The sequence below is a fragment of the Phyllobates terribilis genome, unplaced genomic scaffold, assembly GCF_046119375.1.
Source record: "Phyllobates terribilis strain yellow unplaced genomic scaffold, ASM4611937v1 Scaffold_2__4_contigs__length_985480577, whole genome shotgun sequence".
NCBI classification, from domain to species: Eukaryota; Metazoa; Chordata; class Amphibia; order Anura; family Dendrobatidae; genus Phyllobates; species Phyllobates terribilis.
The window spans coordinates 611,857,644-611,885,464 of NW_027362762.1; positions in this window are offsets into that span (position 1 = coordinate 611,857,644).

The window sequence follows — 27,821 nt, forward strand, 5'->3', positions numbered from 1 at the left end:
TCTCCTGCTTTTCGGTATTAGTTCCCGTGTCTGAACTGAGTCCTTTCTGTGTTCTCTTGTCTGTCCTGTCTGAACACGCTCCTAGCCTGTTCCTCCTGCCTTCTAGGGGCCGATTACCTAGACCCGCTCCTGTATCTTGTCTGTCCTGTCTGAACACGCTCCTTGCCTGTTCGTTCCGCCTCTCTGGGGGCAGTATTCCAGACCCGCTCCTGTATCCCGCTGCAGTGTCGGTCTCCTCCGTACACTCAGTTCCAGTCTGAACTCTCTCCTATCCTTTACCTGTTTTTGCCTCTATGTCCGTTCCCTTCCTTTTTCTGCAGAGTCTGAACTCGTACCTAACTCCTGCCAGTTGTCTCTGTACTCCCGTTTGTGAGTTTGTGGTCCACTCGCTACTTCACTGCAAGTACCCTGTGGGTGTCTGGCTCTGCCTTTCCCTTCCTGTCTGTTCCGTGTGAACAGAGCCCTGTCCTCCCTGCTCAGCCTTGTCTGCACTCTAGCCGTGCTTGCCTGTACCCCTTTGCCTGTATTGTTCCTGTGTCCCGGTGTGTACTGGGTCCTATCCCGCCTGTGTTCCTACCTGCTAGTGCCTCCCTGTCTGCACTCTAGCTGTGCTTGCCTTTACCCCCCTGCCTGCATACCCGCCTGCCTGCATACCAGTCGTGCCTGCCTATACCCACCAGTCTGTGTGCCAGCCTACCAGCCTGTTCCTGTATTCCCCTGTGTGGGTCAACAGCCGTGTCCGGGGTCTGTCCTGGAGTAGCACCTGGTCCCTCTGCTCGGTTCCTCCTTGGTGCACTGGCGTCGTATGCCGTCGTGCGACCCTGGTCGGATCGGGTGAATACTTAGTCACGCCCCTCCAGGCATTCACTCTCCGGCACGGTCCAGTGGAATCACTACCAATCACACGCACACGCCGCTTAGCCTGGGCGTGTGCATAACAGGATCCTTGCGCAAAAGTGACATTATGAACCCTATGCGCTGTGATTCATCACCAGAGGATCCGGGTCTTAAACGAAAATACAATAAACAAGCATTTTTAAAAGAAAAAAAATCTTGTTGTTCACCAAAAAATAGATCAGGCAGACGTACCTTTCTCTCTACCAAATGTGCTCCAGAACAGCTACTCACGTGTTGTTGGAGCTCGGCCACCTCCAGAGAGAGTCCCTGCAAGCGTTGAGCCAAATCTTGAACCGAGACCATGATGGAAACTGGAGGTCTTTCCTTAGAGAAATTTTTTGGGCTGGACTTACTGTTAAGATCTGCTACAAGCACTAAGGAAAGACAGGAGATCTGTCCCTACAATAGAACTAAACTGGATCCCTACGATGTAGCGGGGAACCTGATCCTGCGATCAGACCCGCTAAAGTCCTCGGCTAGTCTGTACGAAGACCTATAGATGCAAGGGAGGGATCCCTACAAGAACTAGGGACTGGGATAAAGTTGGACACCTCCTAGCAGAAATTGTACCAGTCAAAGACAAAAACACAACAAAGAACATAGAGGTCCGAAGACCTAGCAAAACTAACAGAGAACGGTAACAGAGCACCAAGATAGCTCAAGAGTAGTAAATACAATGAAGTCCAGCAAGGCCAGGAGGGCGGAGCCGGATTGAATAGGCAAAAATGGTCATGTGACCAGCAAACTAGAAAAAACCTAACAGGAGAGTTCTAACAACGATGACCTGCCAGTGGATTTGTGACGATGATTATTAATGGCAAATTCTGCCAGCGGTAAGTAGGATGCCCAATCCTCCTGATTTTCGGAGACGAAACACCTGAGGTAGGTCTCAAAATTCTGGGTCTGTCCATTCGACTGAGGGTGGAAGGCAGAGGAAAAGGACAGCTGCACCCCCAGTCGAGAACAGAATGCCTTGGAAACAAATTGGGTCCCCCCGATCTGACACCACATTGGAGGGAACCCCGTGAAGCTTCACAACATCATTTATGAACACCTAAGCAAGTGTCTTGGCATTTGGAAGTGCAGGTAATGCGATGAAGTGAACCGTTTTACTGGATCTATCGACAACCACCAAAACCACCGTTTTGCCTGCAGAAACCGGTAGGTCAGTAATAAAATCCATGGACAAGTGTGTCCGTGACCTACAAGGGATAGGTAGCGGAAGAAGAGTGCCAGATGGATGGGTATGCGAAACCTCAGAACGAGCGCAAATACTACAAGCAAATACGTGTTCAATCACATCCCGATGCAACTCCGGCCACCAAAAACGATGAGAGAGCAGGTCCGCGGTTACCTTACCACCTGGATGACCAGCAAGCACAGAATTATGATGTTCCTTAATTACTTTGCGGCGCAGATTAGATGGTACAAATAACCTTCCTGAAGGGCAGAAGGCACCAACACCTCACCAACACCTCACCCTCCAGTTCAAGATATAATGCTGAAATGACTATCCCTTTCTGTAATATCGGGACAGGGTTCTCATGGTCACCGCCACCAGGGAAGCTCTGGGACAAAGCATCAGCCATAACATTTTTGACCCCTGGATGAAAAGTGACAACAAAATTGAACCTAGTAAAAAACAGGGATCATCAGGCTTGCCTTGGGTTGAGACATTTACAGTGGTGGCCAAAAGTATTGGCACCCCTGCAATTCTGTCAGGTAATACTCAGTTTCTTCCTGAAAATGATTGCAATCACAAATTCTTTGGTATTATTATCTTCATTTAATTTGCTTGCAAGGAGAAAACACAAAAGAGAATGAAGAAAAAATCAAATCATTGATCATTTCACACAAAACTCCAAAAATGGGCCAGACAAAAGTATTGGCACCCTCAGCCTAATACTTGGTTGCACAACCTTTAGCCAAAATCACTGCAAACAACCGCTTCCGGTAACCATCAATGAGTTTCTTACAATGCTCTGCTGGAATTGTAGACCATTCATCTTTGGCAAACTGCTCCAGGTCCCTGATATTTGAAGGGTGCCTTCTCCAAACTGCCATTTTGAGATCTCTCCACAGGTGTTCTATGGGATTCAGGTCTGGACTCATTGCTGGCCACCTTAGAAGTCTCCAGTGCTTTCTCTAAAACCATTTTATAGTGATTTTGGAAGTGTGTTTTGGGTCATTGTCCTGCTGGAAGACCCATGACCTCTGAGGGAGACCCAGCTTTCTCACACTGGGCCCTACATTATGCTGCAAAATTTGTTGGTAGTCTTCAGACTTCATAATGCCATGCACACGGTCAAGCAGTCCAGTGCCAGAGGCAGCAAAGCAACCCCAAAACATCAGGGAACCTCCGCCGTGTTTGACTTTCATTTTCTTTGAATGCCTCTTTTTTTTTCCTGTACACTCTATGTTGATGCTTTTTCCCAAAAAGCTCTACTTTTGTCTCATCTGACCAGAGAACATTCTTCCAAAACGTTTTAGGCTTTCTCAGGTAAGTTTTGGCAAACTCCAGCCTGGCTTTTTTATGTCTCGGGGTAAGAAGTGGGGTCTTACTGGGTATCCTACCAAACAGTCCCTTTTCATTCAGACGCCGACGGATAGTACGGGTTGACACTGTTGTATCCTCGGACTGCAGGGCAGCTTGAACTTGTTTGGATGTTAGCCGAGGTTCTTTATCCACCATCCGCACAATCTTGCGTTGAAATCTCTCGTCAATTTTTCTTTTCCGTCCACATCTAGGGAGGTTAGCCAAAGTGCCATGGGCTTTAAACTTCTTGATGACACTGCGCACGGAAGACACAGGAACATTCAGGTCTTTGGAGATGGACTTGTAGCCTTGAGATTGCTCATGCTTCCTCACAATTTGGTTTCTCAAGTCCTCAGACAGTTCTTTGGTCTTCTTTCTTTTCTCCATGCTCAATGTGGTACACACAAGGACACAGGACAGAGGTTGAGTCAACTTTAATCCATGTTAACTGGCTGCAAGTGTGATTTAGTTATTGCCAATACCTGTTAGGTGCCACAGGTAAGTTACAGGTGCTGTTAATTACACGAATTAGAAAAGCATCACATGATTTTTCAAACAGTGCCAATACTTTTGTCCACCCCCTTTTTTAGGTTTGGTGTGGAATTATATCCAATTTGGCTTTAGGACAATTATTTTTGTGTTTTTTCATTGAAGACAAATTAAATGAAGATAATAATACCAAAGAATTTTTGATTGCAATCATTTTCAGGAAGAAACTGAGTATTATCTGACAGAATTGCAGGGGTGCCAATACTTTTGGCCACCACTGTAGCTGACTGGAGATATGACATGTTTTTATGGTTAGTAATAACAGTAATTGGTTGGAGGGTGCTGTCCATCCTATGTCGCCATTCTTCGAATGCCAATTTAATGGCCAAAAGTTCCCTATTACCCAAGTCATAATTTCTCTCAGCCAAAGACAGTTTTTTAGAAAAGAAGGCGCATGGACGCCATTTACCAGCGGACGGACCATGAGACAACATTGCCCCAACCCCCACATCTGACACATCAACTTCCACAATATAGAATTGGCAAACATCGGGTTGACTGAGTATAAGTGAAGTTGCAAAATAATTCTTTAAAGAAGAAAAAGCCTGGAGGGAGGCATCTGACCATTTAGAAAAATCAGACCCCTTCTTAATTGAGTCAGTAAGGGGTTTCATAATTACTGAGTAATTTTGGATGAATTTCCGGTAAAAATTAGTAAAGCCCATAAAACGTTGTAGAGTCTTTAGGTTCTAGGGATGGTCCCAACCAAGGACTGCGCGGATGTTCTCCAGATACATCTGAAAAACCGAAGATTACAACAAGTACCCCAAAAACTGCATCTCCTGAATGGCAAAAACACATTTTTCTAGTTTGGCATAAAGTTTGTTATCTCTTAATATCTGGAGCACCTGTTTAACATGCCCCCGATGTGTCTCAAAATCAGGTGAGTAAGTCAAAATATAATCCAGATAGACCACCACAAACCTCCCCACCAAATGATGGAGAATATAATTTATGAAATGCTGGAATACCACAGGTGCATCGGTCAAACCCAAAGGCATAACCCGACTCTCAAAATGCCCTTCATGGGTATTGAACGCTGTTTTCTATTCATCCCCTTCTCTGATTCTAACCAGATTGTAGGCTCCCCTTAAATCCAACTTGGAGAATACCTTAGCTCCTACAACCTGACTGAGCAAATCAGGAATAAGAGGAAGAGGGTATGGATCTCAGATGGTAATTTGATTTAATTTCTGGAAATCTAAACAGGGACGTTGGCCGCCATCTTTTTTCTTCATGAAGAAGAACTCTGCTGCCACAGGCGAATATGAAGGCCTAGTCTGTCCCTTCTCCAGACTTTCCGCAATGAAATCCTTCATGGCTTGTCTCTCAGTGCCAGAAAGATTATACAGTCTGAACTTCGGTAGTTTAGTTCCGGGAGTCAGGTTAATAGGACAGTCATAAGCACGATGAGGTGGCAAATCCTGACACCCCCTCTCAGAAAAAACATCCTCAAAACCAGACAGAAAAGCAGGTAATATTTCCATAGAGACTGTAGCAAGGGAAATATCTAAACAGTTTTCATGGCAGTAATCACCCCATTCAATAATCTTCCTGGTTTGCCAATCTACCAACGGATTATGTTTTACCAGCCATGGAAGACCCAAAACAATTGGTGTTGGAAGACTGTCCAGGACATAGAAAAGGATTATTTCACAATGAACCGACCCCACCCTCAGTTTTACATTATGTACAATCAGAGTAAATGCTTTCTGTGCAAGTGGCGCAGAGTCGATGGCGAAGATGGAAATAGGCTTAGCTAAAGTACAGCAAGCAAGAATATGAGTTTTCACAAACTCAGCATCAATCATGCTGACACCGGCTCCAATTAACAAACACAGAAATGTTCTCGATTTTGCTCTCTGGCACCACCTCTGCTGTCAGGACAAACCAGGAATTGCAGGTTGGCGACAAACGCACCGCTTTCTTATCCAACTCCAGACTACCAAAAGTTAATCACAATGAAAACATACGCCTTTTTTCTTACAAATCTCCGGGGAAAGGTATCATGTAAAAGTACCCCCTAACTGAATGGGTTCCTCCACCTACCCCAGTACTGGTTTCCCCACCAGACTGCTCCCCCGGCAGAGGTACATAACCCCGACAAGAAAACCCTGGAGAAGGTGGTCTCACCTGTCTATCCCAAAGGCGTCTATCAATACATATGGCCAATGACATGGCAGCCTCCAAGGACTGAGAGGTTTCATATACTATCAAGGCATCTTTCAACCTTTCAGAAAGACCCTCACAAAATTGGATTCTAAGGCTGAGTCATTCCATTTAGAATCCGTTGCCCATCTACGGAATTCAGAACTGACAGGACAATAAATTACAAGATAAAGAGCCTTTATTCGTACAGCCAGTGGTTATAAATGGCACTGCACAGAGGAGTGTCCACACACAGTTATCAAGAAATTGCACACTAAATTAAAAGAATATAAAATAACTATAACCGGACCGGAACCATAACATAATGTCTGTACAGAAAATCAGTGTCTATATCTAAATCAAATACCGCATGATATCAACATTCAAAGATATTTTAATATAGAAAGTACAATTTACACTATGTAGGCATATTTTGCTAAATTATAGGAATTATGTTATTGTACTCTATAGATAAATTGTAGGCATACATATACAGTACAGACCAAAAGTTTGGACACACCTTCTCATTAAAAGATTTTTCTGTATTTTCATGACTTTGAAAATTGTACATTCACACTGAAGGCATCAAAACTATGAATTAACACATGTGAAATTATATACTTAACAAAAAAGTGTGAAACAACTGAAAATATGTCTTATATTCTTGGTTCTTCAAAGTAGCCACCTTTTGCTTTGATGACTGCTTTGCACACTGTTGGCACTCTCTTGATGAGCTTCAAGAGGTAGTCACCGGAAATGGATTTCACTTCACAGGTGTGCCCTGTCAGGTTTAATAAGTGGGATTTCTTGCCTTATAAATGGGGTTGGGACCATCAGTTGTGTTGTGCAGAAGTAAGGTGGATACACAGCTGATAGTCCTACTGAATAGACTGTTAGAATTTGTATTATGGCAAGAAAAAAGCAGCTAAGTAAAGAAAAATGAGTGGCCATCATTACTTTAAGAAATGAAGGTCAGTCAGTCCGAAAAATTGGGCAAACTTTGAATGTGTCCCCAAGTGCAGTTGCAAAAACCATCAAGTGCTACAAAGAAACTGGCTCACATGAGGACCGCCCCAGGAAAGGAAGACCAAGAGTCACCTCTGCTTCTGAGGATAAGTTTATCCGAGTCACCAGCCTCAGAAATCGCAGGTTAACAGCAGCTCAGATTAGTGACCAGGTCAATGCCACACAGAGTTCTAGCAGCAGACACATCTCTTCAACAACTGTTAAGAGGAGACTTTGTGCAGCAGGCCTTCATGGTAAAATAGCTGCTAGGAAACCACTGCTAAGGACAGGCAACAAGCAGAAGAGACTTGTTTAGGCTAAAGAACACAAGGATTGGACATTAGACCAGTGGAAATCTGTGGTTTGGTCTGATGAGTCCAAATTTGAGATCTTTGGTTCCAACCACCGTGTCTTTGTGCGATGCAGAAAAGGTGAACAGATGGACTCTACATGCCTGGTTCTCACCGTGAAGCATGGAGGAAGAGGTGTGATAGTGTGGATGTGCTTTGCTGGTGACACTGTTGGGGATGTATTCAGAATTGAAGGCATACTGAACCAGCATGGCTACCACAGCATCTTGCAGCGGCATGCTATTTCAGTCAGTTTGCGTTTAGTTGGACCATCATTTATTTTTCAACAGGACAATGGCCCCAAACACACCTCCAGGCTGGAGGAGTGTGATGGGGTGCTACGTCAGATGACCTGGCCTCCACAGTCACCAGACCTGAACCCAATCGAGATGGTTTGGGGTGAGCTGGACCGCAGAGTGAAGGCAAAAGGGCCAACAAGTGCTAAGCATCTCTGGGAACTCCTTCAAGATTGTTGGAAGACCATTTCCGGTGACTACCTCTTGAAGCTCATCAAGAGAATGCCAAGAGTGTGCAAAGCACTCATCAAAGCAAAAGGTGACTACTTTGAAGAACTTAGAATATAAGACATATTTTCAGTTGTTTCACACTTTTTTGTTAAGTATATAATTCCACGTGTGTTAATTCATAGTTTTGATGCCTTCAGTGTGAATGTACAATTTTCAAAGTCATGAAAATACAGAAAAATCTTTAAATGAGAAGGTGTGTTCCAACTTTTGGTCTGTACTGTATGTAATTGTATTCTATAGATACAACCCTTCTAACTAGCACAAAAAGAGGGGGTGGATTAGTACTAAGAGACCACAAGAGAATCACCAGCAGGACACAATGGATCAAATTAGTTTTATGTTGTGTCTCATCAGATGGAAAATTGACTGCTATGTTCAACTGTCACATAAGTGTGCATAAATCATGTAGAAGTACTTGACAGTATAGACCAATACATATCATGTGGAGTACATAGCTAACATTATTGTGCCATAGGGTATAACAGCGGTTTATCTGAGGCAAAAGGGTAAATTACCTAGCCATCTGGAGGCCTGTCGAAGGAGCAGCATCCAAAACGCGTGTCGGTGTTTTGGCGTGCCACATTCAGGCCTCCCAACGGCTAGGTAATTTACCATGTTTCTCAGATAAGGCCACTCTGCCAGGAAGAAGCCATTACTCCAAAAGAAACATAAAAAAGCCAGATTAATGTTTGCAAATGTACACATTAACAAAGACCTTAACAAAAACCTTAATTTTTGGAGACATGTCCTGTGGTCTGATGAAACTAAAATTTAACTTTTTGGGCCTAATGACAATCGTTTCGTTTGGAGGAAAAAGGGAGAAGCATGGAAGCCTAAGAACACCATCACAACTGTGAAACACAGGGGTGGCAGCATCATGTTGTGGGGTTGTTTTGCTGCAGGAGGGACTGGTGCACTTTACAAAATAGATGGCATCATGAGAAAAGAAGATTATGTGGCAATACTGAAGCAACATCTCAAGACATCAGCCAGGAAGTTAAAGCTTGGGCGGAAATGGGTTTTCCAACTGGACAATGACCCAAAGCATACTGCCAAAATGGTAACAAAGTGGCTTAAGAATAACAAAGTCAATGTTTTGGAGTGGTCATCACAAAGCCCTGATCTAAATCCTATTGAAAATTTATGGGCAAAGCTGAAAAGGCAGGTGCGAGCAATGCGACCTACAAACCAGGATAAGTTACACCAGTTTTGTCAGGAGAAATGGGCCCAAATTCAGATCAACTATTGTGAGAAGCTTGTGGAAGGAGATCCCAAACGTTTGACCCAAGTCATTCAGTTTAAGGGCAATGGCACTAAATACTAATGAAATGTATGTAAACTTTTGACTTTGCAGTAAGTAATAAAAATGCCTTAAAACATTCTCTCTCTCATTATTCTGACATTTGGCAAATATTAAAAATGATGGTAATCCTTTTTTACCTAAAATGGGAAAGGTTTTATTCTGATTTCATGTCAGATATTGAGAAAAACATGCATATTTGTCTTTTTATATAATGTATGCTATAGAGTTCAAGTCCTATTTTTCTCTGGAGAGGCAATTTGCATATATAGTGTATGTAAACTTCTGGTTTCAACTGTATACACCTAGAATAGCACAATCACTTAGCACAGGCCTAGAATCCCATACCAAACTGAAATTGTACCTGCAAATTTGTATACTAAAAATTCATTTATCAAAAGAGGGGTATTTCATCAGTCATGCTTTTTATGGCATGATATGTTAAAATGGAGATCACAGAATAGATAACTGTTACAACTAGAGATGACTTTGCATCAATTTTCCTGAAATTCGCATGTTCCAGAAAATTTTAACACTCTGAGAGGATCACTAATTTTTTAAAAAACGCCAGTGCCATTTCACACACTGCTGAAGTTTAGCACAGCTAATCACAGGGATTATTAGATTTTATGTAAAATGCTTGTTAGGTAACCCAGCGGTAATTGTATGGTGATTTTAGGCTAGTGTGAGGATTTTAGCACAGGGTGACAATCCCTAAAATTTTTGCCAAATACTCTGGTCAGTAATATGTTGTACAACTGCAATACAATGGCAGTAGGTACTAGTCTATGATACAGAGTTGTAATCAATCAGGACGAGAGAGATAGGGTAGTAGCATCAGTGCCAGTGTAAATAATCACTGAAATGCTCTATTTGTTTTCCTGTATTTGTTGTATCTAAATGAAATATTTCCTTTTCAAATCCTCATAGCAGTAGAATATCTCCCTCTTACCACAAATCAAATTTTAGGACAAATTCACTGAAAGTTCGCAAATTTAAATTTCAAATGATCCACTCATCTCTAGTTATGACATATGCAACACACATTCTAAAGTCAGAATATAAAACTGAATTGCTCTAGTGTTATGAAGAACTCTTGATACAGGTAATGCGATTTTTTCCTTGTAAAAATGTTTCATTTATGATGACAGATATATCAAAAGCTTTTCCTTACTATGAAAAGCCAGATTAAAAACCTTACTTTTTAGAAAATATGAACAACTCAGCTTATAATTTCTCCTTTTATGGTGTCAGCATCCTTTAAATAGAGATTTCTCTTTTAATAAGCAAGTGCCTGCGGCCCTATGAAAAAGCAAGCACGTACCCTTCTATATATAAGATATTTATAGGATTCCCATTGGACTATTTCCTTTGAAATGCTAAGAGGTATAAGGAAACAGGAAAGGTTTTCATTTAAGTGTTAAATCTAAAAGTGCAAAGTGGAGCATGTTTATGGAATTTTTTCTTCATGTGCTACATATTGGGTATGGAAATAACTTCAACTGCAATTGACAAATGCATTTATTTCTTGTTACATATATAGCATGAACATATTCCACAGCACTGTGGAGAAATAGTGAACACTCAGTCCCAGTGGGACTCACAGCTTCATTCCCTCAGACACACTCACTCACAATTTTAAAGGAAGCCAATTAACCTACCTGTATGTTTCTAGAGTATTAAAGGAAATAGTATTGCCTGGAGAGAACCCACAATAGCACAGGAAGAACATACAAGTTCTATAAAGAAGGTGCCGCTTGTCATATTCAAACCTAGAACTGTTTTTGTTAGTAACACTGAATCTAGCAGGCGGAAAATTTAAAAGCTGTTTCTGTAAGGTATAAAAAAAAGGGAAAAAGAGAGAAAAATCAGCCACACTTGCAATACCATGTCCAGACACAAATACACAAACAAGATGCACCAAGTTACCCGTGATAAAGACGGGGCAGCATAGGTGGCAAAATACTAAAAACAACGTTCTACTAGCCCACCAAACATCTGTGGGGTGGCTGCCTAGTATTCTAATTGCACACAGGTCTGCATAGGGTGGTATTCACACCATTACATAAGATGCACCTCTATCCGTATAGCAGCCTATTACACCCCTACTATTAGATCAGGCGGGCAGCCAATACCATATGTGCACTCACAGGCTAGACACCCCACTTTACCCAGCCACCACTGGAGGGACTCTGCATAAAAACGTGCCAAAAAGACGTATCTAATACATGAGGCATTGATCGATATTTTGCCCAAAATACACAAGCTCGCAACCCACGTCAAGGGTCCTCATTATCTTGCGAGTACCTACACTAAATTCAAAAACAATCAACTGAAAAAATGACTGAAAATTAATAAAACATCACCAAAAGAGAAAATACACAGGATGCAGCAGGTCCCCCGTGATAAAGGTTGGGGCAGCACAGGTGCAAAGTACTGAAAACAACCACTTACTAACCCGCCAAACATCCGTGGGGTGGCTGCCTAGTATTCTAATTATCCACAGGCTTAGTGGTTGTTTTCAATATTTTGCACCTGTGCTGCCCCCCGCCTTTTTCATGGAAGACCTGCTGCATCCTTTTTGTTTATTTGTGTCTGGACATGGTATTGCAAGTATGGCTGCTTTTTCTCTCTTTGAGTGATCTGTTTACTGATTTGTAGTCCTTTTATCAGTGAATTATAAAAGTGCCCTCAGATACTATAATCAGAACTACACAAGTGTTAGATCTTCAACACGCTATTTGGAGATTAGTGGAGCATGATCGAAATAGAATGGTCATTAAACTGTGGTTAGGGATGTCAATTCTCATTCACTCAAGATTGCACTTAAGTCAAGCTGCAACAAAAAGTACAGAAGAGTGCATCTTATGAAATTTGAATTCGACAGCTTTGCCAAATCTTCCCCGAAAATGTAATTTGAATGGTATTGGGGCTACAGAGTATCTGCTGGAAAGAGGACACAGTGCAGGTACAGCTGATCAGATGGTGTGACTGTTTGCTGATGACCATCAGATTTGTGCAGCTGTAAAGTGACCACAGGCGGTAGTTATAATCGACTTGCTGTCCAGTTATGTGCTGGCACTTTACAGGAAAATAGTGTCCCAGCCCGTGTGCTGTCAGGTGTGGGGTGCATCACACTCACTAGGGCACAACACTTTATATTTCTTACTTCCTTAGTACAACACATCTTCATCCTCGTTCGTCCTGGACTGTCTCAAAGCCCACTGACTTCGTCAGGCTCAGGAGTTGTCCACTTCAGCAGTGCACCAGGGATCCAGTACCTCTTCCATATACATGGATCTCTGTTTATTTTCCTCTGTATGCCAGAGGACACGAAGTGCCAGACAACACCTATGTTAGACTCTGGGCTCTGGACGTGACAGGAGCATTCGCTCTGGATTACAGTACGGTCTCCCACTGCCTCGAATCACTGGTACAGACTGGCCCCAGCAGCCCACTGCACTTGAACTTGACCCTGTCACTCCAACTCCCTATCAGAGTCACTACCAGGAAGTGAGTTCCTTTTCTAACCTCACTAGACCCCTCCGACTGTGGGCTGATCCCAAACATTAACTGTATCTAATACCTGAAACTTGTTCTAACTACAGTTACTATCCTATAACAGTATGTACTAAGCCTATTCTTATCTTATGCTTATGTGATAGTTTATCTTAATCTATACAGTCATAGGCTTACCCTATGCACATTTTGCACTAAACACTACTCACATTGTATGTATTTAAGGATACATTAGATGGCGTGAAGGTAACTCCATTAAATCATACCTATGTTCCCCACATGGAACAGTACATCGCCAACCGCTATGGGCTGTATACCACTTAAAGGGGTATACACACTAATGATGGGAGAGCACTAAAATGATCGGGTACTCGTTGTTCGAGTTGAGCAAATTGGAAAGCTCGAGTGCTCGGTCCAAGCAACGAGCCCAATGTAAGTCTATGGGAAACTCATGCATTTTTCCGGCGGCTCCCCCAGCGGTCTGCAGAGGGACTAAAAATTGCCCAAATCGATGGGAACAGTGCTGAAATGACATGCAACAGCATGGCGGAAGACCCCTGGAAGCATCTCTAACTCCCAGGTCACTGCTGTGAAAAATGTTGTCAGAGTATTACGCCACTTTTACGGACTTACAATAAAGCATACAAAAACTGGGAAAAATGTTAAGGAACATCCTTTCTACGGTAATGACTTGTATCTAAGGTAAAATAAATAGCCAAAAACAAAAATGCTCCTTCACACCTTGTGCTATATTCACACGTAGCGTTTTTGATGCGTTTCTGCACTTTTTGCTTTCAACAGTGAAAAATGCATTCACCGGTAAATGTCATTTTAACATTTTACTACCTTATCTGGCTATAGGGTGTGTGACACATGATCAGACACATTCATACAGTGCTAAAAAAACAAGAAAACAGCATGGGGAAGACCCCTGGTAGCATTTCTGACTACAAGGTCACTGCCTAAAACTGTAGTCATCTCATCAGACGTGATCCTATATTACTGCGGTAATAATACAGACATTTTTGGCAACATAACAAATATTATATTCCATTTAAAATGGGCAAGGGACAGGGAAGTGGACGTAATGGTGATCGTGATAGTGCACAAAGAGGCCACGGGCAAGATTAAATTGTGCCTGCTGAGGGAGCACCCACATCATGTCGAACTACCTTCCTTTCCCAATTTCTAGGGGGTCACCGAACACCATTATTGAAGCTAGAGAAATTTGAAAAAGTTGTTGGCTGGATAGCAGATAAAGCTTCCAGTCAGTTTGCCACTACCACCAACCTGTCTTCCACAGTCTCAGTAGCCGTGAGACTGGACCACATTATTTTTATTACTCTATCGCCATTTATTCCATGGCCCTTCACATGTGAAAAAGGGGTATACCTTGCAAAACAATTACAATATTCTTGAACAAAAATATGACAGCGACTGGTACAGGAGAGGAGAGGACCCTGCTTGCCAGGGCTCACAGTCTACAAGGGAAGGGTGAGGATACCGTAGGTGAGGATAGAGCTGGTTGTGCCACGGTATGGTGGAGCGAGGATTATTGCAGGTTGTACGCTTGTCGGAAGAGGTGGATCTTCAGGTGCTTTTTGAAGGTTTCAACAATAGGCGAGAGTCAGAAATGTTGGGCTAGAGAGTTCCAGAGAAGGGGGAATGCACAGAAGAAATCTTGTATGCGATTTTGGAAAGAGGAGATAAGAGGGGAATAGAGAAGGAAATCTTGAGAGGATCGGAGGTTGGGTGCAGGTAAGTACCGGGAGACTAGGTCACAGATGTATGGAGGAGGGTTTTGAGCTGAACTGGAGTCTCTGGGCAATGGGGAGCCAGTGAAGGAATTGACAGAGGGCGAGACCAGGGGATAATTAGGGGACAGGTGGATTAGTAGGGCAACAGAGTTTAGGATTAGTATTGAGCGAGCATGCTCGACACTGCTCGTTACTCGCCTGAGCATCACGCTACTCGGGATGTTCGGCGAGCACCGAGCATTTCCGGGTTACTCGGGCGGGAGCTCGGGTCTCCGCCCTGCACGTTTAGCGCTCTTTACAGAGCCAATGAACATGCAGGGATTGCCAGCCAGTCACTGTAATGCCGCAGCCATGTTGTTTGTGGGCATTACAGTGATTGGCTGGCCGCACAGCGTCACCTCGAGTATTTAAAACCGGGCCCCGCCATCTTGGACACAGTCGCTCCGGATCAGCAAGTGTAGGGTCAGTGCTGCTGAGCTAGGGAGAGATTTATACTCCGAAATAGTTAGTGTAGGGTCTCTAAAGCCTGCCAAATCAAACAAACAGTCCTTCTCAGGATGAATATCCATCCCAGATATCAGGCAGGCAGGCAGGCTGTATAGGAGATGCAGTGGTTATACCAGCAAATGCTGCATTACAGTCCTGTGTGCTCCTGTTGGTCAAATTACTAGACTTATCACCCCGGTCTCAGGGGCCAGGAAAAATTTTTTTTTTTTCATCTAAATCCTGTATTTTTTTTTTCCTCAGTCAGACTATCCAAATATGCGTCTTATTAACCTTTTGGTATTCCCTCCCCAAAAAAAAAAAATTGAGCGTGTGTGTCACTGTTCAGACACCAATATATCTGTTTAAAAGAGTCTGGTGTAGGCCAGAAAAATAGAACTGTGGTTTTGCAGTTCCACGGGTGAAATCTCTGCATTATCCTGCTTTTGGCATTTTTTGCCGTAAAAAAAAACTGTAATAGTGTCTCCCTGACTGGTCAGACACCAATATATCTGTTTAAAAGGGTCTGGTGTACGCCACATAACTATAACTGTGGTTTTGCAGTTCCACGGGTCAAATCTCTGTATTATCCTGCTTTTGGCATTTTCTGCCGTAAAAAAAAAACCTGTAATAGTGTCTCCCTGACTGGTCAGACACCAATATATCTGTTTAAAAGAGTCTGGTGTAGGCCAGAAAAATATAACTGTGGTTTTGCAGTTCCACGGGTCAAATCTCTGCATTATCCTGTTTTGGCATTATTTGCCGTAAAAAAACTGTAATAGTGTCTCCCTGACTGGTCAGACACCAATATATCTGTTTAAAAGAGTCTGGTGTATGCCACATAACTATAACTGTGGTTTTGCAGTTCCATGGGTCAAATCTCTGTATTATCCTGCTTTTGGCATTTTTTGCCATAAAAAAAACAGTAATAGTGTCTCCCTGACTGGTCAGACACCAATATATCTGTTTAAAAGAGTCTGGTGTAGGCCAGAAAAATAGAACTGTGGTTTTGCAGTTCCACGGGTCAAATCTCTGTATTATCCTGCTTTTGGCATTTTTTGCCGTAAATAAAAACTGTAATATTGTCTCCCTGACTGGTCAGACACCAATATATCTGTTTAAAAGAGTCTGGTGTAGGCCAGAAAAATATAACTGTGGTTTTGCAGTTCCACGGGTCAAATCTCTGTATTATCCACTTTTGGGCCTTTTTTACATAAAAAAAAACAGTTTGAGTTTGTTGCTGACTGTTCAGCCCCAAATATATCTAATTAAAAAAGTCTGGTATACGCCAGTAAATTAGAACTGTGGTTTTGCAGTTCCACGGTTCAAATCTCTGTATTATCCATCTTTTGGTATTTTTTCCATAAAGAAAAACAGTAATAGTGTCTCCCTGATTGTTCAGACACAAATATATCTGTTTGAAAGATTGTGGTGTACGCCACATAACTATAACTGTGGTTTTGCAGTTCCACGGTTCAAATCTCTGTATTATCCACTTTTGGGCCTTTTTACATAAAAAAACAGTTTGAGTGTGTCGCTGACTGTTCAGCCCCAAATATATCTATTTAAAAAAGTCTGGTATACGCCAGTAAATTAGAACTGTGGTTTTGCAGTTCCACTGTTCAAATCTCTGTATTATCCAGCTTTTGGCCTGTTTTACGTAAAAAAAAACAGTAATAGTGTCTCCCTGTCTGTTCAGTCACAAATGTATCTGTTTAAAAGATTATGGTGTAGGCAAGAGAAATAGAACTGTGGTTTTCCTCTTCCACGGTTCTAATCTCCTTTTTATTACCCTTTTTCCATTGATAGTGCTAGTGTAAGCTATTTTACTTCATTTACAATGGGCAAGGCGCGTGGCAAGGGACGTGGAACTGGATGTTCTGGTGATGGTGCATGTAGAGGACGGGGCCGTGGCCAAGGTGAAAATGTGCCACAACCAACAGCCACATCTTCTCGCTCCCAGTTCTTGACCGAATTACTAGGGAAGCACACTACAACACCAGTATTGCGAACTGATCAGTGTGAACAGGTTATTAATTGGATAGCAGATAATACTTCCAGTTACCTGGGCACCACCACCTCCGGTCTGTCTTCCACACGGTCAAGTTTTAGTAGCCGTGAGTCTCGACCGCATACTCCTACTCACCCTGATGCTCCTTCCTCCCACCATGCCGAGTGTCGTCAGACAGCAACTGATCCCACACTTGGACGATCTGAAGAGCTGTTCACTGGTCCATTTCCATATTTGTGCCCCTCACCTGCTCCGCTTGAAGTGGTGGAAAAAGAGATCCAATGTAGCGATGGCCAAATATTTGAACAGCCACGGCCAGAGGAAGTCGACGCTGGCAATTTGTCACAAGAGGTGGACGATGACGAGACACAATTGCCACGAAGTGAGAAGGAGGATCGTGGCGCGCAAGTGGAAGAGTAGAAGGTGGTGGATGATCTAGTAACTGACGCAACGTGGCAGGAGGACATGCAGAGTGAGGCCAGCAGCACACAGGGGGTGGGAGGCAGAGTACCCCAACATGCAGGAAGAAGCAGTGTGGTGGCCGCACACAGAAGGCGGGCAACAGTTCCCCATAACACCAACACGAGGGACGTTGCCAGTACAAGCGATAGGTCTTCCAGAGTCTGGAATTTTTTTAAAGACTCTGCTGATAACTCCAAAAAGGCCATTTGTACCACCTGCCATGCCAGCATCAGCAGGGGTGACAAAACTACCAGCTTGACCACCACCAGCATGATCAGGCACATGGCAGCAAAGCACCCGACTTTGTGGGGCGAACCCTAGGGTCCACAACCAGTGTCAGCGGGTGTCACCACTGCTTCTTCCGCTGTTGTGCGTGTAATACAACACCCTGTTGTGCGTGCAAGGCAATCCCCTGTCCATACTGCATGCAAAGATGCCCCCTCCTCTCAGTCTTCACTTGTTATGGCAGTTTCTCAAGAAACAGCATCAACGTCCACATCCCACCGCAGCTTTCAATTGTCCATATCAAAGAGCTTTGAACGAAAGCGTAAATTCGCAGCCAATGCCCCACAGGCCACAGTCCTAAATTTACACATTTCACGACTGCTTGCGTTGGAAATGAAATGCTGCCTTTTAGGCTGGTGGAGATGGAATCCTTCCGCAACCTTATGGCGGTGGCCGTCCCTAAGTACTCGGTCCCCAGCCGACACTATTTTGCCCAGTGTGCCATCCCCGCACTACACAAGCACGTGTCCCAAAACATCTGCCGTGCCCTCAACAAAGCAGTTACTGGAAGAGTCCACCTGACAACGGACACGTGGACAAGTGCTTGTGGCCAGGGACGGTACATCTCCCTGACGGCACACTGAGTAAACATAGTGGAAGCCGGGACCCAGTCGGACCTTGGGATGGAACACATCCTCCCCACGCCGAGGATTGTGGGCCCTATGTCAGTCAGAGTTGCCCCCTCAGTGTACTGCTCCTGCGCATCATCATCCTCCTCCTCCTCCTCATGTTCAGCCTCCATCTCAGATATCACCACATCAGTTACAAGCTGGAAGCACTGCAGTACTGCCTCAGCCAAGCGGCAACAGGATGTGCTGAAACTCATAAGCTTAGGTGAAAAACCTCACACTGCTTGTGAGTTTTGGACAGCAGTGAAAGAGCAGGCAGATCTGTGGCTGAGACCGCTGAACCTACATCCAGGCATGGTCGTGTGTGACAATGGCCATAACCTGGTGGCCGCTCTGAGGCGAGGCGAGATCACACACGTACCATGCCTGGCTCATGTGCTTAACCTCGTGGTTCAGCGGTTTCTTAAATCGTACCCCGAGTTGCCAGATCTGCTCGTCAAAGTACGCAGCCTGTCAGCTCCTGTTTGGAAATCGGCTACAGCTGCCGCCACCCTTGCTGTGTTGCAGCAGCGTTTGCAGCTTCAGGCACACTGACTGGTGTGTGATATCCCCACATGTTGGAACTCTACCCTCCACATGTTGCAAAGGATTTGTGAGCAGAAGAGAGCAGTTGTGGAGTACTAGCTGCAACAAGGCCGTCGATATTCAGGTCAGACTCCACACATAAGACCTCAGGAGTGGACCTGGATGTCTGACATATGTACCATCCTGACAAACTTTGAGGAGTCCACCAATATGGTGAGTGGCGATGATGCCATCATTAGCGTCAGCATCCCACTTGTCTGTCTTTTGCAACGCTCTCTGCAGAGAATTAAAGAGGAGGCATTGCAGCCAGAGAATGAAGAGATGGATCAAGAAGCCATAATTGGCGATTACACACAGCCCAGCCTCATCTCATCCCAACGTGCATTGGGGGACAATGAGGGAGAGGAGGAGGAGGAGGAAGATCAGGAGCTGGTATCATCCACTGTAAACGTAGTACCTGTACCACTGTCATACCGTTGGTTCAGCGTGGGTGGCCTGAGGACAGTGGGGAGGAGGAGAGCATGGTCAATCGTCATCTTGGTGAGGACACGGAAGTCTTGCCCGTTACCAGTCTGGCTCGCATGGCTGACTTTATGTTACGCTACCTTAACCGTGACCCTCACGTTGTCAAAATGTTGGGTGACAGTCATTACTAGTTGGTGACACTTTTAGACCCCCGCTACAAGGAGAACTTTCACTCTCTTATTCCTGAGGTGGAGAGGTCTACAAAAATGTGGCAGTACCATAAGGCCCTTGCTGCAGAACTGTTAAAAAAGTTCCCATCTGAACACGCTAGCAGCAGAGGTCACAATTCGTTGACCAACCAAGGTGTACAGGTGAGAGAGACGCAACTCTAAATCCAGCAGAGGCAGGGGAACACTGTCAACATTCTGGGACAGTTTTCTGAGACCCGCCCATCTTACAGGCCCTGAGGCGCGGGGTACTCTCACAAGGAGTGGAAAGTTTCAAAAGATGGTGAGGGAGTACCTTGCCGACCGTACCAGTGTCCTCTGTGATTCCTCTGTGCCTTTTAATTATTGGGTATCCAAGCTGGACACTAGGAATGAACTCTCTCTGTACGCCTTGGAGGTCGTGACCTGCCCTGCCGCCAGTGTGTTATCGGAGCGTGTTTTTAGTGCTGCTGGGGGAATTATAACTAATAAGCACACTCGCCTGTCAACTGACAATGCTGACAAGCTGACCCTTATCAAAATGAACAAGGGCTGGATTGGGCCAGACTTCTCATCACCACCAAATGACAGCAGAGTAACATAAAGTCAAATCCACTGTGTTATTTCGGGAGGTGTATTCCCATGCACCAGTTCACACCCACACATGGGTATACGCTCACTCATTTTGGCTGTATCTTGCTCTTTTCCTTATCCTCAGCCTCCACCACCACTATACCCCCCCGGGTGACCGTGGTCCGTGTTGCCAGCATTGCAAATTCCTCCGTCCTAATTTTTGGCAGCTTTTGCTTGGAAGGCATACACAAAGACTATGGGAGACCCACTCCCCAATAATGGGAATAATGTTTTGAATATGCTGTACTGCATGGCTCTTGTAAGGGGCATTAAAATAGTCTTGTTAAGCTACTGCGACCTCCACCACTTTTCCAAGGAGCATTAAAGCTGTCTTGTTAAGCTACTGCGACCTCCACCACTTTTCCAAGGGGCATTAAAACCGTCTTGTTAAGCTACTGCGACCTCCACCACTTTTTCAAGGGGCATTAATATTGTCTTTTTATTCCACTGCGAACTCCACCATTCTTCCAACGGGCATCGCATTTCCTCCTAATTTAAGTCAGCTTTTGCTTTTCAATGCATAGGCGAACACTAAGGGAGACCCACTCCCCAATAATGGGTAGAAGGTTTTTAGTATGTTGTAATCCACGTCTGTTTCAAGGGGCATTAAAGCTGTCTTGTTAAGCTACTGTGACCTCCACCACTCTTCCAAGGGGCATTAAAACCGTCTTCTTAAGCTACTGCGACCTCCACCACTTTTCCAAGGGGCATTAAAACCGTCTTGTTAAGCTACTGCGACCTCCACCACTTTTCCCAGGGGCATTGATATTGTCTTTTTATTCCACCGCGACCTCCACGTCTCTTCCAATGGGCATTAAAACCGTCTTGTTAAGCTACTGCGACCTCCACGTCTCTTCCAAGGGGCATTAAAACCGTCTTGTTAAGCTAATGCGACCTCCACCACTTTTCCAAGGGGCATTAAAACCGTCTTGTTAAGCTACTGCGACCTCCACCACTTTTTCAAGGTGTATTGATATTGTCTTTTTATTCCACTGCGACCTCCACCACTTTTGCAAGGGGCATTAAAACTGTCTTGTTAAGCTACTGCGACCTCCACCACTTTTTCAAGGGGCATTGATATTGTCTTTTTATACCACTGCGAACTCCACCATTCTTCCAACGGGCATTGCATTTCCTCCTAATTTAAGTCAGCTTTTGCTTTTCAATGCATAGGCGAACACTAAGGGAGACCCACTCCCCAATAATGGGTAGAAGGTTTTTAGTATGCTGTAATCCACGTCTGTTTCAAGGGGCATTGAGGTTCCTCATAATTTTTGGAAAGCCTTCCATTCACTGCTTAGGCCAACCAACAGTGCACAGGAGACCCAGTTTCTATAAATGGAAAAAACGTTTTGTTAAGGCCCTCTGACCTCCATGTCACTTCCAAGGGGCATTGGAGTGCCTCGAAATTTTTGGTAGGCATTGCACTCACTGCATGTCCTATAACTGTGTAGCCGAACCTCTCCTTTTGGTACAGAAACATATCCTGCTAGACGTGTGGTTGACTGGCCTGATATTGATGTGAATTGTCCCTGTTCCTCCTTTGCCACCAGCTCATCCATCAATTATCACCTGAAGCTTTGTTTTAATGGGAGTCATAGAACTGGAATAGTACCAGGAAATCATCCAGCAATCCTCGGAGGAGGTAGGATATGCGCCAAAACGCTGACCACCTCAGGCCTAGCCGCTACTACATACATGCGCTTGCATTCCAAGAAAACAAAGCAGATGCTAACTTCTATCATCATCATCATGCTCCTCACCTTGGCACTCTCAACTCCCCTGATGGAGAAGCCAGGGCCCACCGGAGGAGTCTGGTTCCCTGGTGGGCTCGTCCAATGCTGCCCTAAAGCAGGACGGGCTAAGAAAAGTGTGGGGGGATGTTACAAGGAGAAATTGGGGCTGCTGGGGACCGTTTATGGACACCCAGCCGCCCCCAGGCGGCTGGGGACCGTGTGTGGACACCCGGCCGCGGGGCGGCTGGGGATCGAGTAAGGACACCCGGCCGCCCCCTGGCGGCTGGGGACCGAGCGTGGACACCTGGCCGCCGGGCGGATGGGGACTGAGTATGGATACCTCGCTGCCGAAGCAGCCATGAGGTAGTGGCCAGCTTCGGCCTCCTCCAAACTAAAAGGCCCCATTTCAAGTGCAAGCAAGCTAGCAGCATGGTATTGCAGCCTGGGGGTGGGTGGGTGGCAGGTTGCACACTTATGCTTGCATTCCAAGAAAACAAAGCAGATGCTAACTTCTATCATCATCATCATGCTCCTCGCCTTGGCACTCTCAACTCCCCTGATGGAGAAGCCAGGGCCCACCGAAGGAGTCTGGATCTCTGGTGGGCTCTTCCAATGCTACCCTAAAGCAGGTCGGGCTAAGAAAAGTGTGTGGGGGGATGTTCCAAGGAGAAATAGGGGTGGCTGGGGACTGTTTATGGACACTGGGCCGCCCCCAGGCAGCTGGGTACCGATTGTGGACACCTGGCCGAGGGGCGGCTGGGGACCGAGTATAGGATACCAGGCCGCCGACGCAGTCATGACATGGTGGCCAGCATCTGCCTCCACATGCCTAAAAGGCCCAATTTCAAGTGCAAGCAAGCTAGCAGTATGGTGTTGCTGCCTGGGGGTGGGTCGGTGGCAGGTTGCACACTTAAGCTTGCATTCCAAGAAAACAAAGCAGATGCTAACTTCTATCATCATCATCATGCTCCTCACCTTGACACTTTCAACTCCACTGATGGAGAAACCAGGGCCCACCGGAGGAGTCTGGTTCTCTGGTGGGCTCATCCAATGCTGCCCTAAAGCAGGCCGGGCTAAGAAAAGTGTGTGGGGGGATGTTCGAAGGAGAAATAGGGGCGGCTGGGGACCGTTTATAGACACCCGGCAGCCACCAGGCGGCTGGGGACCGTGTGTGGACACCCGGCCGCGGGGTGGCTGGGGACCGAGTATGGACACCCGGCCGCCCACTGGCGGCTGGGGACTGAGCGTGGACACCCGGCCGCCAGGCGGCTGGGGACTGAGTATGGATACCTCACTGCCAAAGACGCCATGAGGTAGTGGCCAGCTTCGGCCTCCTCCAAACTAAAAGGCCCCATTTCAACTGCAAACAAGCTAGCAGTATGGTATTGCAGCCTGGGGGTGGGTGGGTGGCAGGCTGCATACTTGCGCTTTTGCATTGCAAGGAATGGGGGAGGTACAACTGAACACTGCCCTGGGACAAGGACTTGCACGGGGATAGCTTCAAGTCTGCATCTTCTGATGCGGAAAGGATCACTTCTGATGGGCAAACTTTTAGGCAGTGACCTGGGTGTCAGAGTTGCTTCCAGGGGTCTTCCCCATGCTCTTCCCATGTCTTTTCAGCACTGTATGCATGTGTCACACAGCACATGGCCAGATAAGATTGTAAAATGTTAAAATGACATTTCCCGGTGAATGCATTTGTCACGGTGAAAGCAATACAAAAGTGCAAAAACACGTAAAAAAATGCTACTTGTGAACATAGCCCAAGGTGTGGAGGAGTATTTTTGCATTTGGTTATTTATTTTACCTTATACACAAGTCTTTACCCTGGAAAGGAAGTTCCTTAACATATTTCACAGGAAAACCGTTTCAGTTTCGTTTTTGAACGTTTTATTGTGAGCCCGTTAAAGTGGCTTAATACCTCTGACCACGTTGTTGACAGAAGTGATCTGGGGGTCAGAAATGCTTCCTGGGGCGATGCTCATGCTGTCCCCATGTCTTTTGAGCACTGTCACTATCATTTTGGGCACTTTTTAGGCTTTCTACAGACTGCCGGGGGTGCCGCAGCAAAAATGCTCGGGTCTCCCATAGACTAACATTGGGCTCATTGCTCGGGTCAAGCACCCGAGTATCACGGCGAGCTCGGCCCGAGCTTCGAGCACTCGAGCGTTTTAGTGCTCGCTCAACACTATTTAGGATAGATTGGAGGAATGCTAGAGTGTTAGAAGGAAGGTCACAGAGAAGGAAGTTGCAGTCGTTGAGACGGGGGATGATGAAGGCGTGCACTAGTGTTTTTGTAGATTCATGGTTGAGAAATATGCGGATCCGGGAGATTTTTTTTTACTTGTAGTCGGCATACTTCTCATCCTGATCCTCCTTCCTCCCACCATTCCGAGTGCCCTGAGACAACGGATCCCACACTTTGACACTCCGAAGAGTTTTTTTTGTTAATCTTTCCATTTATAGATTCTGGCCTCTCGCTCGGTCCGCTCGGAAGGGGAAAGAGCTTGGATAGGTGGTTTTAAGTAAAGATGAGAGTCCAGGGTTACCCCAAGAGCTGTTCACTTTTCCATCGATAGATTCGGGCCTCACGGCCGACCGGCTTCAAGCAGGGCAACAGAAGATCGCATGTAGCGATTGTAGCAGCCATGGTCACCTGAAGGTGATGGTGGAAAAGTGCAATTACTGTTGCAAGAGGTGGATAATGATGAGACACAATGGACAGAAAGTCAGGAGGAGGACCAGGGTGCGGAAGTGGAAGACGAAGGAAGCCATGGATGATGAAGTGACTGACCCAACCTAGCAAGGGGACATGCACAGCGAGGACAGCAGCACACAGGAGGAGGGATGCGTAGCACCACAACAGGCAAGAACAAGCAGTGTGGTGGCCACAGACACAATGCGGACAACTGCTCCCTGGAACACCAACACGACGGAAGTTGCCAGTACAACTGTTAGGTCTTCCCAAGTCTTGTTCTTTTTTAAAGACTGTTCAGATAAACCCAGAATGGCCATTTGCCACATCTTCCAGGCCAGCATCATCAAGAGCACCAAAACTACCATCCTGACCACCACCTGCATGCTCAGTCACATGACAGCAAAGCACCCGACTAGCTGGGCTGAACACCAAGATCCAGAAACCATGTCTGTGGGTGACACCACCGCCTCTTATGCTGTTATGCGTGCACGCCAATCCCCTCCATGGCGCATGCGAAAATGCCTCCCACCCTGCACCTGTTGCTGCAGAATTGCAACCATCACCGTCCACGTCCTTGTCCCTTCGCAGCGTTCAGTTGTCCCTACCCCAGTCCTTGGAATGCAAGTGCAAGTATTCAGCCGCCACCAACCCAGAGGCCATAGTACTAAACTGCCACAGTTCTGGACTGCTTGCTTGCACTTGAAATGTTGAATTTTAGGCTGGTGGAGGTGGAAGCTTTCCACAACCTCAAGGCGGTGACCGGATGTCCATACTCGGTCCCCAGCCACCACTATTTCTCCCGGGTATTGTCTCCACCTTCCACAAGCATGGGTCCCAGAAAATTACCCATGCCCTCCCCAGTACACTTAAGTGGGAAGGACCACCTAACCATGAACACGTGGACAAGTGAATGTGGCAAGGGACGGTACATCTCACTGACGCATCACTGGGTTAATATTGTGTCGGTCTACTATCCTAGACAACGACCAAATTATTCATGATGGATCATCCATCTCCTTAGCTTTGTCTTACTTAGAATGCAAGCGGAAGAATGCAGCCAAACACCCACCCACAGGAAGCAATACTAAACTGCCACATTTCTGGACTGCTTGCTTGCACTTGAAATGTTGCCTTTTAGGCTTGTGGAGGTGGAAGCTTTCCACAACCTCAAGGTGGTTGCCGGGTGTCCATGCTCGGTCCCCAGCCACCACTATTTCTCCTGGTATCATCTCTGCCTTCCTGAAGCACGGTTCCCAGAACATTACCCGTGGCTTCCCCAGTGCAATTAAGTGGGAAGGACCACCTAACCTCAAAGACGTGGACAAATGAATGTGGCCAGGGACGGTACATCTCACTGACGCATGTCACTGGGTTAATATTCTTGATGCAGGGACATATTGAGATCCTGGGATGGAATACGTCCTCCCGACACAAAGGATTGCAGGTACTGGGTCAATCAGGGTTGCCCCCACATTCTACAGATCCTCCACCATCTTCTCCTCCTCTTCCTCTTCAGCCTCCATCTCCATCACTTGATTCATTTTTTTCAGAAGATATTCCAGATTATGTACTTAAACTTCGTGGGTGCCAATAACAATAAGCAGGACTGTATGCTTAAATGAGAAACTGTACACCGTTGCAGAGTTGTTGAAAGCTGTATCAGAGAACCTAGTGGCAGCTCTGAAGCTAGGCAAGCTCGCAAATGTACCATGAATGACCCATGTGCTCAACTTAGTGGTTTTGCGGTTTCTCAAAATCTATCCAGATCTGCCGGCAATAATTAGCATCACCATCCCGCTTCTGCCTACTGAATGCTTGCTGCTCACAATTAAAGAGGAGGCATTGTAGGCAGAGCATGACGAGATGGAGGAAGGAACCATACAGGGTGATGCCACACAGCCCAGCCTTATTTCATCCCAACATGGATTGGGTGACAATGAGGAGGAGGAAGAGGAGGAGGAGGAACAGGAGCCAGTTTCCTGCGCTATAGACGGTACTACCCACTCAACTCTCATACCGTCTGTTCAGCGTGGATGGCCTGAGAAGAAGGAGGAGGAGGAGGAGAATGAGGATGAGGAGGAGAGCATGGTCAGTCGTCCTCTTGGTGAGGACATGGAAGTCTTGCCTGTTAGCAGTCTGGCACACATGGCTGAGTTTATGTTCTGCTGTCTTTCCCATGACCCTCGCGGTTTACACATTTTGGGTGACAGTCATTGCTGAATTGTCACACTTCTAGACCCACGCTACAAGGAGAACTTTCTATCTCTCCTTCCTGCGGCGGAGAGGTCTAGTAAAATATTACAGTACCAGAAGGCCCTTGTTGCGGAATTCTTCAAAAAACTTCCATCTAAAAATGCTGGCGGCAGAGGTCACAGTTCCTTGGACAACCAAGGAGTACAGGTGAGGGAGACATAAATACAATGCAGCAGAGGCAGAGGAACACCATCAAAAGTCTGGGACAGTTTTCTCCGACCCTCCCAGCGCACAGGCCCTGATGCGTGGTGTACTCTCACAAGGAGGAAATATTTTTAGAAGATGCTGAGGGAGTACCTTGGCGACCGTACCAGCGTCCTTCATGATTCCTCTGTGTGTCTTACAACTATTGGGAATCCAAGCTGGACACGTGGCATGAACTTTCTCTCTACGCCTTGGAGGTCCTGGCCGCTAGCGTTTTGTCAGAGATGGTTTTTAGTTCCATCGGGGGCATTGTAACTAATATAACTGATAGGTGCGTCCGCCTGTTAACTGAAAATGTTGACAGGCTGACTTACCAAAATGAATAAGGGCTGGATTGATTGAGCCAGACTTCTCAACAACATCACCAGATGATAGCATTGAACATAGACTCAAATCCAGTGGTTACTTTTTTGGGGGTCTATATTCCCATGCACCCCCTTCACACTCATGGGTATACGCTTAATGAATTATTCTATTTTATGTCACCCTCCTCCTTCTCCGCATCCTCCACCACCATATCACCAGGGTGACCATCATGCCATGCCCATATAATTTTTTTAAGGTTGTTTCTGATTAGAGATGAGCGAATATTTCAATATTCGTTTTGAATTATGATCGCTGTTTTTGTAATATTCGCCAATGT